Raw genomic sequence first — 14,875 nt, 5'->3', positions numbered from 1 at the left:
ACTTGCTCCAATCTAATTTTTAAGGTACTATTTTCTTCAGTGGTCTTTTGGACCTCCTTTTCCATTTGGCTAATTCTGCCTTTCAAGGCATTCTTCTCCTCATTGGCTTTTTGGAGCTCTTTTGCCATTTGAGTCAGTCTGTTTTTTAAGGTGTTGTTTTCTTCAGTGTATTTTTCAGTATTTTGTTAGGTCTCCTTTAGCAAGTCATTGACTTGTTTTTCATGGTTTTCTTGCATCCTTCTCATTTCTCTTCCCAATTTTTCCTCTACTTCTCTAACTTGCTTTTCCAGCTCCTTTTTGAGCTCTTCCATGGCCTGGGACCAGTTCACGTTTTTCTTGGAGGCTTTTGTTTTAGGCTCTTTGACTTTGTTAACTTCTTCTGTCTGTATGTTTTGGTCTTCTTTGTCACCAAAGAAAGAATCCAAAGTCTGCGACTGAATCTGGGTGCATTTTTGCTGCCTGGCCATATTCCCAACCAACTAACTTGACCCTTGAGTTTTTCAGTGGGGTATAACTGCTTTTAGAGTTTAGAGAACTATGTTCCAAGCTTGGGTGCATGCGCTGCCACACCAGCACTCCTCCTTGCCCAAGAACCCCTAACCCGGACTGGACTTAGATCTTCAGCAAGCTCTGCACTCCTGCTCTCATCCGCCACTTAATTCCTCCCACCAGGTGGGCCTGGGGCCGTAAGCAACTGCACCTGTACATCTGTCGCTGCTCCACCTCCACTGCCACCGGGGCTAAGAACCATGAACTCCTTCCACTCCCGCAGCTTTTCCCACTAACCTTCTCTGTTGTCTTTGGTGTTTGTGGGTTGAGAAGTCTGGTAACTGCTGCAGCTCACTGATTCAGGGCACTAGGCCATGCTCCACCCGGCTCCTGGTCTGGTTGGTCCTCACCACTCATGTTGGGCTCTGCTCCGCTCAGCTCCATTCTGCTCCTGGCTCCATGCAGGGTAGACCTCCCCCAGAGACCATCCAGGCTGTCCTGGGCTGGAGCCCTGCTTCCCTCTGCTGTTTTGTGAGTTCTGCAGTTCTAGAATTGGTTCAGAGCCATTTTTTATAGGTTTTTGGAGGGACTCAGCGGGGAGCTCACACTAGTCCCTGCTTTCCAGCTGCCATCTTGGCTCTGCCCCTTTCTTACAGTTTAAGTATATCTTACAGAAGTTGAATTTTAGATTTATAACATCTTGACGGGGTGGCAGAGCCAAGATGGTGACTGGAAAACAGGGACTCACTTAAGCTCTCCCCAAATCCATCCAAAAACCTGTAAAGAATGACTCTGAATAAATTCTAGAGCTACAGAACACACAAAATAATAGAGAGAAATAAGTCTACAGCCCAATATGGCTGAGAAGAGTCTATCACATCATGCTGGGAGCACAGTGCAGCCCACTGTGGGCCTCACCAGGACAGACCAGACTCGGAGTCTGGTGGAACAGGCCTTAAGGCCCTGAATCACTGAGCTGTGGCAGTTACCAGACTTCTCAACCCACAAATGCCAGAGACAACTAAGCAGGTCAGTGGGAAAACTGCTGGATCAGGGTGAGAGAAGTGCTTGGTCCAGCCCCAGCCCCAGGGGCACCTGAGGTAGCATGGCAGCAGCAGCAGGAAGCTCCTGTGGCTCCTTCCAGAGTCTCTGGCCCACATGGTGGGGGGAATCAAGCTGCAGATCAGAGCAGGAGTGCAGGGAGCGCTTATCTGGCACAGAGGCAGGGTTCACTTGCTTTGCCCTGCTTGGATTTGGGTCATGATCCTGGTTGAAGGTTCTTGGGGGAGGAGGAGCACTGGTGTGGCAGAAGTTGCAGTGAAGTAGCTCTGAAAACAGCAGCACAATGCCCCTAAAGCTTGGGACAAAGTACTGTACACATTAAAGGCAGTCACACCCTGACAAAAAGCTCAAGGGTCAAGTAGTTGGCTGGGGACATGACCAGGCAGCAAGAAAGGACTCAGATTCAGACTCAGACAATAGAATCATTTTTTGGTGACAATGAAGATCAAAACATACAGCCAGAAGAAGCCAACAAAGTCAAAGAGCCTACATCAAAAGCCTCCAAGAAAAGTATGAATTGGTCTCAGGCCATGGAAAAGCTCAAAAAGGATTTGGAAATGCAGGTAAAAGAAGTAGAGGAAAAATTGGGAGGAGAAATGAGAGTGATGTGAGAAAATCATGAAAAACAAGTCAATGACTTGCTAAAGGAGACCCAAAAAATACTGGAAAAAAATAACACCTTAAAAATTGAACTAACCCAAATGACAAAAGAGCTCCAAAAAGCCAATGAGGAGAAGAATGCCTTAAAAGGCAGAATTAGCCAAATGGAAAAGGAGGTCCAAAAGAACACTGAAGAAAATACCACCTTAGAAATTAGATTGGAGCAAGTGGAAGCTAGTGACTTTATGAGAAATCAAGATATTATAAAACAGAACCACAAGAATGAAAAAAATGGAAGACAATGTGTAATATCTCATTGGAAAAACCACTGACCTGGAGAATAGATCCAGGAGAGATAATTTAAAACTTAATGGATTACCTGAAAGCCATGATCAAAAAAAGAGCCTAGATATCATCTTTTAAGAAGTTGTTAAAGAAAACTTCCCTGATATTCTAGAGCCAGAGGGTAAAATAGAAATTGAAAAAATCCTCTGATCGCCTCTTGAAAAAGATCCCCAAAAGAAATCTCCTAGGAATATTGTAGCCAAATTCCAGAGTTCCCAGGTAAAGAGAAAATATTGCAGGCAGCCAGAAAGAAACCATTTGAATATTGTCGAAACACAATCAGGATAACACAACATCCAGCAGCTTCTACATTAAGGGATTGAAGGGCTTGGAATATGTATTCCAGAAGTCAAAGGAGCTAGGATTAAAACCAAGAATCACCTACCCGACAAAACTGAGTATAATACTCCAAGGCAAAATATGGACTTTCAGTAAAATATAATATATTGATAGAACTTTGGATTTCCAAAATGCCTGTTAAAATTATTTCACCCACCTCGTAATCTGGTGAAATATCCATTTAACCACCATCTTAGAGAATGGTTTAATTATACAAACTGTCTGATATTATCCATTTTATGTTGACTATTACTACAATCAGTTTGAGAGGGTGATCTTTTGTGAATTTGTTTTCAAATTAATGAAATAAGGTATTCTTTATTTAGACAAAAAACTACCCTCTTCTTAATAAAGATGGTAATAGTCCATACAACATTTTTTAAGCATTTACTCTTTGCAAGGTACTGAGTCAGATGCAAAAAATAAAAAAGAAACTGTAATTACCCTCAAAAAGCATACCTTCTATGGGAGGGGGGGGACTGTGCATTACCTAAGGCAATATAAACTATATGTAAAGTAAATACAAAGAAATTTCCAAGGAGACAGAGCACTACCAAGGAAGAGGTGGAATGAGCTTGGCAGAAGTGAGAAGGCAGTGCATCCCAAGCATGAGGTACATACACCACATGCAAAGGAAGGGGATGCAGAAAAGAGAATGCTGTGAATAGGCAACAGCAATGATGCCAGTTTTTCACAAGCAGGTGAAGGAAGGGAATATGCAATAAGCTGGGAAAGCAGGCTTGAGCCAGATTGTGAAGGACTTTAAAAGTCAAATCAATGAATTTGTATTTTATACTAAAAGCAAGGGGGAGCCCTGGGGCTTTTTGAGCGAAGGAGTGATATGCTCAGATCTGTGATTTAGGGATATCAATTTTCCAGCTGTGTAGACTGAATGGGACACTAGGTGGTTCATTGGACAGATCTCCTGGCTTGGAGTCAGGAAGACCTGAATTCTAATCCAGTCTCAGATACTTGCCAGCTGTGTCATCCTGAGCAAGTCATTTAACCCTGTTTGCCTCAGTTTCCTTATCTGTAAAATGAGTTCAAGAAGGAAATGACAAACCACTCCTATATCTTTGCCAAGAAGACCCCAAATGAGGTCATGAAGAGTCAGACACAAGTGAAGTGACTGAATAACTACAACAATAACAGTGTGCTGCATTGGAGAGGGAAAAGGTCAACATGCGAGGAGACAAATGAAAAGGTTATTTCAATAGCCTAGGCCCGTGGTGAGGGCCTGAATTAGGGTACTGGCTATATGAGTGGAAAGAAAAGGACAAATGTGAGCAATAGTAGGAGGCAGAATCAATGAATCTTGACAACTCGTTAGAAATGCAGGATGAGGAAGAGAGAAGAGTTGAGGATCATTCTCAGGTTGCAAACCTGGAGAACTGGAAGGATACTGGTGATCTCAGTTGAACTAGGGAAGTTAAGAAGAAAGAAACATTTGGGAGAATTCCTACTTTGGACATATCAAGTTGGAGATGTCTATAAGCCATCTAATTGGAAATGTCCAAGAAGCATTTGCTGATGTGGGAGACGACTTTAGTAGAGAAAGTAGGGCTGGATATGGAGATCTGTGAGTTATGGATATATGACAGTTGAACACACGAAACTAAGATCACTTAAACAGGATACAAAGAAAAGGCCTACTTGAGAGTCATGAATTCTATCCAGTAATAGACAAGAGAGAGGACTGATGTTCAAGCAATGCAGACTGGGAAGGTCTGGTCACATAGGCAGGAGAAGAACAGTGTCATAAAATCCCACAGAGGAGGAAATATTCAAGAGAGAACTGTGACCAACTGTGTCAGATGAAGTAGAGAGGTCAAGAAGGATGAGGATTGAAAAAAAGACCTTCAGATCTGCCAACTAAAAGACTACCAGTAACTTTGCAGAGAGCAGATTTAGTTGAGTGATGTGGTAGGACAGGAATCTCAAGACATTAAAGTGACCTTTAGAGTAGAGTCAGAAACTGGACAACGCCATGAATGGGTTTTTGGAGGAGGTGGCAGCTGAGCTGTCCTTTGAAGCAATCCAATGATGCTACTAGATGCAAATGAGGAGGAAGCATCTTTTTTATGTGGGAAAACACATAGGCATAGAGGCAGGAAATGGAAAGTTGGGGCTGGGGAACAGTTAGCAGCCATTTGAATATGATAACATAGAGTCCATAAGGGCATTAAGCTGAAATCAAACTGGAGAGGTAATACTGTAGAAGACTTCAAATACCATATGTAAAATTTTAATATTTTATCCTGGAAGCAATAGGGAGTTATTGAAAATCTATAATGGCCCTCTATTTATCTCATTTTGTTGTTATCTTTTGATTTTATATCGATTTCATTTCAAAATATATTTTCCCCATTAATCCATCTCTTTAAACATTTTTAAAAGAAAAAAAACAATTCAGCAAAATTGGTCAACAAATCAACCATATCTGATAGGAAATTCAATATTTTACTCCTGATTTTGAAGAATTTTAAGTAGAAATAACAGCATAAACTTCTATAGCATTTTGTGCATTTTTTACAACTCTATGTATTTCAGAGCATTTCTATTATAGATTCCTAAAGGATAGACAAGATTTTCAAATGTCTTGCAAACAGGACTAGAAGCCCAATATGATACCAAAACTATGCTTCATATCACATCCAAATACAGATAAAACAAAGTTTTTTTGTACTTAATGAAAAGTTTGAGATTTATGCCCCTTGAATTTGAAAAATTTGATTCCTGTGTGTAACTGTCTAATATAAGCTTTGAGTCTTCAGTGAAACTTATTCAACATTGACCTCTGATAAAATAAATGTGTCATGAAAAACTTAGTTTCTTGGCATTAAAATCATGCATATTTGTAAAACCTGTTCCCACTGTATTGCATCCCAGGAAGCTTTGTATCTTGTCTCTATCTATCTCAGAATCATCCTTCAAAGAAACTCTCAAACCATCTGAAGTTAAATTATATCTTTGGTCTTACACCAGCAGCAATCAGATTCATTTCAATACACATTTAAGTGCCTACTGTGTATGTAACATTGATGCAAAGTACTCAGGACACAAAGACAAAGATGGAAAGCAGACTTTGCCTCAAAGAAAGCTATGTTCTACTGATGGATTTAACACATAGACATAAATAAGTAATTAAGCAAATAAACAGCTAAATAAATGGATGGAGGAATGAACAAATTCATTAATAAGTAAGCAAATAAATGAATGGAAAGATAGAGAGAGAAAGATAAAGACAATTTGTTAATGGAGAAAGCATTAACAACTATAGGGATTCCATTTCTCATTAGAAGCAGGGGGCAGAGTCTGAACTCAGTCTAGAGAGAATGTAAGAGGAGAGAATCCATTCCAGATATGGAGTGGTGACCTGTGCAAAGGCACTGAGGTGGAAACTGTAAAGCCAAGTTGAAATGCCAAAGCCAAACATGACCGGAAATACTTGAGGAGAGAGACCACTAATCAAAAGTAACATTTCGTAATCAAGCACCATGATTCAAGTGTCAGAATCTCCCAAGCAGGTAGAGGGTTCAGAGAAGTCCTGGTTGGGGGCTGTGAAGGGTGGGCGAGTAATGGAGAGTTTAAGTAATGGCAGTAAGATGTCAGATCAGAACTTTCCTCCTTTTAAGATTTCTTTTTTTAATGTCATATTTAGTTGCTACAGCATGGTATACTGGTTAGAAAGCCAGCTTCAGAGTCAGGAAGAACTAGGATTTTCCTATTCCTGGGAAGTTCTCCTTCAACTCTGCCTACCAACTTCTCTGGCTTCCTTTATGCCCCAACTAAAATCCCATCTTTTACAGGAAACCTTTCCCAAAACTTCTTAATTCTACTGTCTTCCCTTTATTAATTATTTCTAATTTATCTGATATATGGCTTGCTTTGTGCTTTCCAAATATTATCTTATTTGATCATCACAACAATCCTGATAGTTCAGTGCTTTTATTACTCCTATGTTACAATTAAGGAAACTGAGGCTGGTAGCAGTTAAGTGACTTGCCCAGGATCCTGCAGCTAATAAGTGCCTGAGGAAGGATTTGAACTCAGGTCTTCCAGATTTCAATATAGGTGCCCTTCTGTTTGTAGCAGGAATTGTTAAAAGCTCATTCCTTCTCAATTGTTCTTCCTTCATTAGAAAATAGTTTTGGATGCTCTTTACTTAGTAAATACTCCCAAATTCTTCAGGTTTTGTCAAAAGACACTTGTCCCCAGATCATAGTCGTTAGACACGGAACCATAGTCGTCAAATCACCTAAGTCTTTCAATGACAATTACTGATCATCACCCTTCTTTCCCATATCAGGGAAGGCTGTGTTCTCAGCAGTTCATAAAATATGCAAGTCCTGTTGGCTTGCCTGCAATTTATTTCCACCAGCTTGAAGAAAGGATCGGAATTTTTTCTGTAACTCAATTATATTTATAAACTTATGAAACCTTTACTTCTGCTGAGAGTCAAACTGAGAAGTGATAAGATGTTTTCTTTTCTCTTGAAGGAGGAAACAATACCCAGGAGTGAGCAAAAAGAACAGATGAAAGAAGATGAAAGATGACTGGAAGTCATATATATATATACATACATATGGTATATTTGGTATATATTTTTGATAAATGTATGTATATATATTTATGTATGTGTGTATATGTAATATATACATATAAATTTGTATGTGTATATGTCTGTGTATACACACACACACACACACCAAATACTTCTGGCTGTACAGATGACAGTGGATTATGGGTACTCTTTGTGATAGGATGTCGGTCAGACTCTGCTAATGAGAGATGAAACACTGGGGAAGCAGCACAAGATAATCAGAGAAAAAGTAGTCATGGCTGCTTAAAATAATAATAATAATACCTTTATACCTGTGGTAAGGTCCCCCTCCTAGCAAACAGGCAATTTGTTATAGTAGTTTGTAGAGCAACTTACTAGAAAAAAGAACTCTAACTCAATTTCACAATGTATGAGGATGAAGGGAATGTTCTAGTGTCTTGGAGAAACTTATCTTTTAGCTTCTCCAGAAGGGAGCAAATAATTACATATGTACAAGTTGCCTGATAGATGAAAAAGTGAAATGGTTAGAGAAATATCCCCTTACTCTTAGGCTTATCAGGTTCAATGAAGTATTCCTTGAAAGAATAGAAGAAATGATTCAAGAGGAAAACAAGAAAATGCATCTGAAGAAACAAAGCAGAAAGCATCAAGAAATGAGAACCCTGAGTTGAAAACTGACAATGTAATAAACACACTAAAGTTTTTTCATCATTACTGCTATTTGAAAGGAGGCTTTTAGAAGACAAATAAAAGTAGGGGAAGTGTTTGAGAACAGGACGTTAATTTATGGACAAGGGCTTGGGTTTAAAGAATGATAGGTTCTCGGCCAGCAATGGAGTACATTTAATGAAGTTCAAGAAGAAAATGTTTTCCTAGAAAATAGGATCAAAAAGTCATTTAAACAGGAGAAAAAACTACCCACCTAGTACCTCTAAGCATGGTACCACCAAGTAAGAGGTATGATAAAGAAGAGAGAACAGTAGGAGATGTGACCAGTAAGTTACAGAAAACAATATCTGCTCTCATATATCTATACATAAAGGTGCAGTGTGTGGGTAGTAAACAAGGTGAAGATGAGATCTTAGTGCAAGGAAATAAATTCAACCTCATATATTAAGTGGAGATTTGGTAGGATGTGAGCAGAATACTACAATGGAAGGATATACTTTATTCTAAAGGAACAGATGAGATAAAAGGGTAAGTGGAATGGCACCATATATCAAGCACATTTATTCCAGTGTAGAAATTCACAAACCCTAAAGGGAAGCCTAGTGATAAACATTTGGATGAGGAGGGAGAAACAAGAGTTATTTTAGTGGGAGTATATAATAGATGGGATAACAGAAATAGGAATCAGGTGAGTTCTAGAAGCAGATTGCCAATCTGGCACGGAGGCAGGATTGAGTAGTATTAGAAAATTATCTAGACAATTCAATTGTCCAAAATTCTTCTGGGACTCTCCTTCTTCTAAAAGCAGGGAAGCTAAGAAAGCGTTGTTTTGCCTTAGTGATTATTTCATTCTTCAGAAGATAGAAGAGACAAGGAAGGAATGTTCAAATAGAAAGATCACTGTTGGAGTCAGCCAACCTGAGTCCAAATTGCGAGGTGATCACTTGTGTCATCTTGAGGTAGTCAGTCAATTACATTTCTAAGCTTTAAGTTTCACATCTCTAAAATGAGAAAGTTGAACGAAATAACTTCTAAGGCCTCTCCTAGCTCTATGATTCTCTCTGACTTGTTTTTCTTGATCTCACTTCCAGGAATAAAAATAACTCAGATCTAGGAAGAAGGAAACCATGCTGTCTTAAGCAAGAAGGAGAATGTTGGGAATTGCCTGTAAAGGGTCCCATAATTCCATGAAGAAAGATGGTGGTAGGAGCTTTCAAGCTAAAAGGAAATATGACTAAGCATATAAATACAGATGTCAATGCCAACAGAAAAATATAGGGAGAAAAACTAAGGCAACCTTTTTAAATATAATTTTTATTGATGTTTTCTGTCTCTTATATCACCATATAATTTCTCCCCCTCCACCTACCTGAGAGCTATCCCAAACAACAAGCAGCATTTTTCCCTTGAAAGGAAAAAAAAAATGTCAGCACAACTGATAAATACATTGAGAAAGTTTGAAAATGTGCAATGCAAAACACTTGTGGACTTCTCACCTCCACTAAGGAATAGGTTAGGTATCTTCTTGTATCTCTTCACTTGAGTCCCACTTGATCCTTATAGTTTCATTACATTTACTTACCATTTTGTGTATGTCATTGTTCTTTCTACTTACATTGTTATAATCACCGCGTGTATTATTTTCTTGGCTCTGGCTACCTCACCCTGCATCAATTCATTTAGATCTTTCCATGCTTCTCAGTTGTCATCATATATATCATTTCTTTTTAATTTAATTTTTTTGTTTTTCTGCAACTACATGTTAAAATAGTTTTGAACATTCATTTCTTAAAACTTTGAGTTCCAAATTCTCTTCCTCCCTTTTACCCTTCCCTTCCCACTTATTGATCATGCAAGCAATTTAACATAGGTTATATATTTGCAGTCATACAAAACATATTTCCATATTAGTCATGTTTTGGAAGAAAACACAGATTTAAAAAAAGAAAGTAAAAGTAATATGCTTCAATCTTCATTGACTCCATTAGTTCTTTATCTAGAGCTAAATAGTTTTTTACATCATCAGTCCTTAGGGATTGTCTTGGATCGTAGTATTGCTGAGAATACCTAAGTCATTTGCAGCTAATCATTGTACAATATTGATGGTACTGACATACATATTTTCTTACAGCATAGTAATATTTCATTACATTCATGTACCATAATTTGTTTAGCCACTTCCCAACTGATGGGCATCTACTTCATTTCCCATCCATACTTGAGGTAGCCAAAAAGTACCGCTATAGATATTTTGGAATATATAGGAAATTTTATTTACTTATTTATCAATGGCTTCCTAGGGGTATAAGCCCAATAATGGAGTTTCTATTTGAAAGGGTATAGATATTTTACTCGCTTTATTTGCATAACTACAAATTGCTTTCCAAAATCTTTGCATCATTTCACAATGCCGCCAACAATTTTTGCCATTTTTGTCATTTTTGCCCATTTGCTGGGTCCAGGGTTAAACTAGAAGAAACCTTTTATCAAGCTGGATACTGTATTGTTTACTTCAATATGAACTGTTCTAAACTTTGCCTCTCACAGCTTGCCTTCTCCTTTGGGATATTTGTTTTAATCTGATTTCTGGTCTGGATATTGCTATGATAGATGGAAAGATAGATGATAGACAGACAGATAGACAGACAGACAGACAGACAGACAGATAGATAGATAGATAGATGGATGGATAGATGGATAGATAAAACATTTATTAAGCATTTATTATGTTCCAGGCATTGTGCTAAGTGCATTGTATACAAATAAGTGCAAGCAAGCCAGCCCCTGCCCTCAAGAAGTTTACATTCTAATGAGGGAAGACACCACCTAAGAGTAGCTGGAAAAGCTGAGTGTCAGGGTCGGAGGTAGGTAGACATGGAAGTGAGCATGATGTGCACAAAACTGACCTATTAAAGCCCAAGGTTCTGGCACTTCATTTTCACAACCTATCCTCCCACTTATTAGTTTTGGCCTATTTCCTCTCCATATGGAGATTTCTTGTCTCATCCATGCTTTGCCGTTTTCCAAACTAGAAAACTACCTATACTACCATGGAATTCACTCAACTGTATATAGCCTATTAACCCTGAGAAGCAGTACTAGGGTGGAATGGAAAAGGTGCATTATACTCTGATCCTAACTTTATACTTTGAGAGAGAAGATTTCAAGAGAGAGAAGAATTTTTATTCAACAGAGAAATCGTAAGTAGGATCCCAGTTTCTCCAGTTGAAGTTGGATCAAGGGAAAGAATTCTTTGAAGACCCAAATTCTGATGGCTCCATCTCTCAGAATCCCTAGCTTCCTTCAAAGTTTTATTTAAGTACTGCCTTCTAAACAAGGCCTTTCCTGATCCTTTAGTTGTTAGTACCCTCTCACCAAAATTTACTTTGCATTTACTTTTTAAAAACTCATTTTATTGATATTTTATTTTTATGTCACCTAAATTTTCCATTTCCCTCTGCTTCTCATTCTTAGAGAGCTGACTCATAAAACAAAAAATTTTTTAAATAAAAATTTAAAAGAGAAAGAAGGGGAAATAGCAAATCCAATCAAAATATTGAAAAGATGAGAAAATATATATGCAGTGCTCTACACCTGAGGACCCCCACATCATTTTGCATTTATTTTGAATTTATTTTGTATTTTCTTATGTCTTTCTATCTCAGCCCTACTCAATAGAATGCAAGCTTCTTGAAGGCATGGATTACTTTATTCTTCTCTTTATTTCCTGTTTTCTAACACTTCATGACATAATGGACACTTAGCAACTGTTGAAGGAATAAACTGAGGCTTATAATGAAGGCTAACAATAATTAAAAAAAAAAACTTCAGCACACTCAGGGGCAAGACAAAAACCAGAGGAAGAATAAGACTGATTGAGAGTAGATGGAATGATGATAATGGTGACCAGAAGGAAGGAAGAACTCTCCAACTACTACTTTGCTTCTATTTTCTCTACCTATGAAAATGGTCTTCAGATAGAGAATGAATAAAAAATGGTTACAAGGAAGTGAAGAGGTGGAAATAAAGTATTTAATTCCTCTGGATGATTTTAAGCCATGAAACTAGATGTGTAACAGCATTCGAATGAATTTATAGATGTGTTTGCTTTTGGTGATTTTTGAAAAATCTTGGCAATCAGAGCATCACTCCATGACAGAGATGGGAAAATATGGTCCCAAGTTTCTCAGAATAGAAGAAGGCAGATTTTTTAAACTACAAGCTCATACACCTGCCTTTGACAGCTATTAAGAAATGATTTGTGAGTACTTAAAAGAAGTGGTCACAAAGAGAAGAAATGAGCTCAAGAAGAAAGTTGTGTTAGACTAGGCTCATTTCTTCTTTGTTTTTGGCTTCTTTTTTTTTAACAGTGTTACCAAATGGTAGGTTAAGGAAATGTAAATATTATTTCTATAGATTGTTCTTACATCATTTATATCATTTTTAATGCAGAGAAGAGAACAGAAAGAAAGAAGCACAGTTAAATAGTATAACTTCGAAAGCTATAGATTGAATTTATTACCCTTAAAAAAAAGAACAAACTGATTGGGGAGGAGTAGAGCTAAGATGTTAAAGTACAGACAGGGACTCGCTTGAGCTCTCCCCCAAATCCCTCCAAATACCTGTAAAACTTTTATGACTCTAAACAAATTCTAGAGCAGCAGAACCCACAAAAAGACAGAGTGAAACAAATTTCTAGCCCAAGGCAACCTAGAAGTTTGACAGGAAAAGTCTGTTGCACCAGTCTGGGAGAGGAATGCAGTCCAGCAGGAGCCACACCAGCACAGACCCAGCTCCAGTGACCCAGAACAGGCCTCAGGGGACTGGATCTCTGGCAGCCGGGGCAGTTTCTAGACTACTCAACACACAAATGCCAAAGACAATTTAGATGGTCAGTAGAAAAGGTCTGTCAGGCCTGAGTGAGAGAGGAGCTGGGTCTGGTCCCAGCCCCAGCACAGCCCCAGGCAGTTGGAGGTAGTTATGGCAGTGGCAGCTGCTTCCAGACCTCTTGGCACACCAAAAATGGGGGGATTGAGTGGCTGACCAGAGAGGGATTGTAGGGATCTCTTTGCTGGCACTGAGGCAGAATTCTGTTGCTTTGGCTGTGCTTGGATCTGGGTCACAGTCCTGGTTGGTGGCCCTGGGGTGAGAAGGAGTGCTGGCATAGAGGAGTTTGTGGTAGTGGTAAAACAGGGATCCTCCTCACAGTTTCAGGGCAGAAAAGAGTGCTTTGTGGTTACTCACAGAATAGAAAACAGACCAGGAGAGGAGTAAACATCTCTCCTTAGGTCACACCACCTTGGCAGAACTGAAAACGTACAGGTCCCTAGAAGTATCTCTGAAAATATCTGCACAGCCCCCTGAAGTTTGGGACAATATACCCACCACACTGGAAGCAGAGCCCTACCTTAACAAAGAGTTTAAAAAGTCAAATGATTGGCTGGGAAAATGAACAAACAGCAGAAAAAACTCAGACTACAGAAATTTATTTTGGTGACAAGGATAATCAAAACATACACTCTGAAGAAGACTACAACACTCTTACATCCAAAGCCTCCAAGAAAAATATGAATTGGTCTCAGGCCATGGAAGAGCTCAAAAAGGATTTGGAAATGCAAGTAAGAGAAATAGAGGAAAAATTGGGAAGAGAAATGAGAGTGATGCAAGAAAATCATGAAAAACAAGTCAATGACTTGCTAAAGGAGACCCAAAAAAATACTGAAGAAAATAACACCTTAAAAATAGACTAACCCAAATGGCAAAAGAGCTCTAAAAAGCCAACGAAGAGAAGAATGCCTTAAAAGGCAGAATTAGCCAAATGGAAAAGGAGGTCCAAAAGATCACTGAAGAAAATACCACCTTAGAAATTAGATTGGAGCAGGTGGAAGCTAGTGACTTTATGAGAAATCAAGAAATTATAAAACAGAACCACAAGAATGAAAAAATAGAAGATAATGTGAAATATATCATAGGAAAAAGTACTGACCTGGAAAATAGATCCAGGAGAGATAAGTTAAGAATTATTGGACTACCTGAAAGCCATGATCAAAAAAAGAGCCTAGACATCATCTTTCAAGAAATTCTCAAGGAAAATTGCCCTGATATTCTAGAGCCAGAGGGTAAAAAAGAAATTGAAAGAATCCACAGGTCACCTCTTGAAAAAGATCCAAAAAGCAAAACTCCCAGCAATATTATAGCCAAATTCCAGAGTTCTCTGGTCATGGAGAAAATGTTGCAAGAAGCCAGAAAGAAACAATTCAAGTATAGTGGAAACACAATTGGGATAACACAAGATTTAGCAGTTTCTACATTAAGGGATCTGAGGGCTTAGAATATGATATTCTGGAGGTCATAGAAGCTAGGATTAAAACAAGAATCACCTACCAGCAACAATGAGTGTAATCAATGGTAGGGGGTATTGGCATTCAATGATGTAGAGGAATTTAATGCATTCTTGAGAAAAAATGAGTGCTAAAGAGAAAAATTTACTTTCAAATACAAGACTCAAGAAAAACATGAAAAGGTAAAAAAGAATGAGAAATCATAAGTAACTTATTGCAGTTAAACTGTTTATATTCCTACATGGAAAGATGATATTTGTAAGTCATAAAACCTTTCTCAATATTAGGGTGATTGGAGGGAATACACATATTTAGACAAAGGGCATAGAGTGAGTTGAAGATGATATGGGATGATATCTAAAAAATAAAATTAAGGGGTGAAAGATGAATGTACTGGGAGGAGAAAGGGAGAGGTTGAATGGGCTAAATTATCTCACATAAAAGAAGAAAAAGATTTTACAGTGGA

The sequence above is a fragment of the Trichosurus vulpecula genome, chromosome 2 (assembly GCF_011100635.1).
Source record: "Trichosurus vulpecula isolate mTriVul1 chromosome 2, mTriVul1.pri, whole genome shotgun sequence".
Classification (NCBI taxonomy): Eukaryota; Metazoa; Chordata; class Mammalia; order Diprotodontia; family Phalangeridae; genus Trichosurus; species Trichosurus vulpecula.
This window is presented reverse-complemented; position numbering follows the sequence as displayed.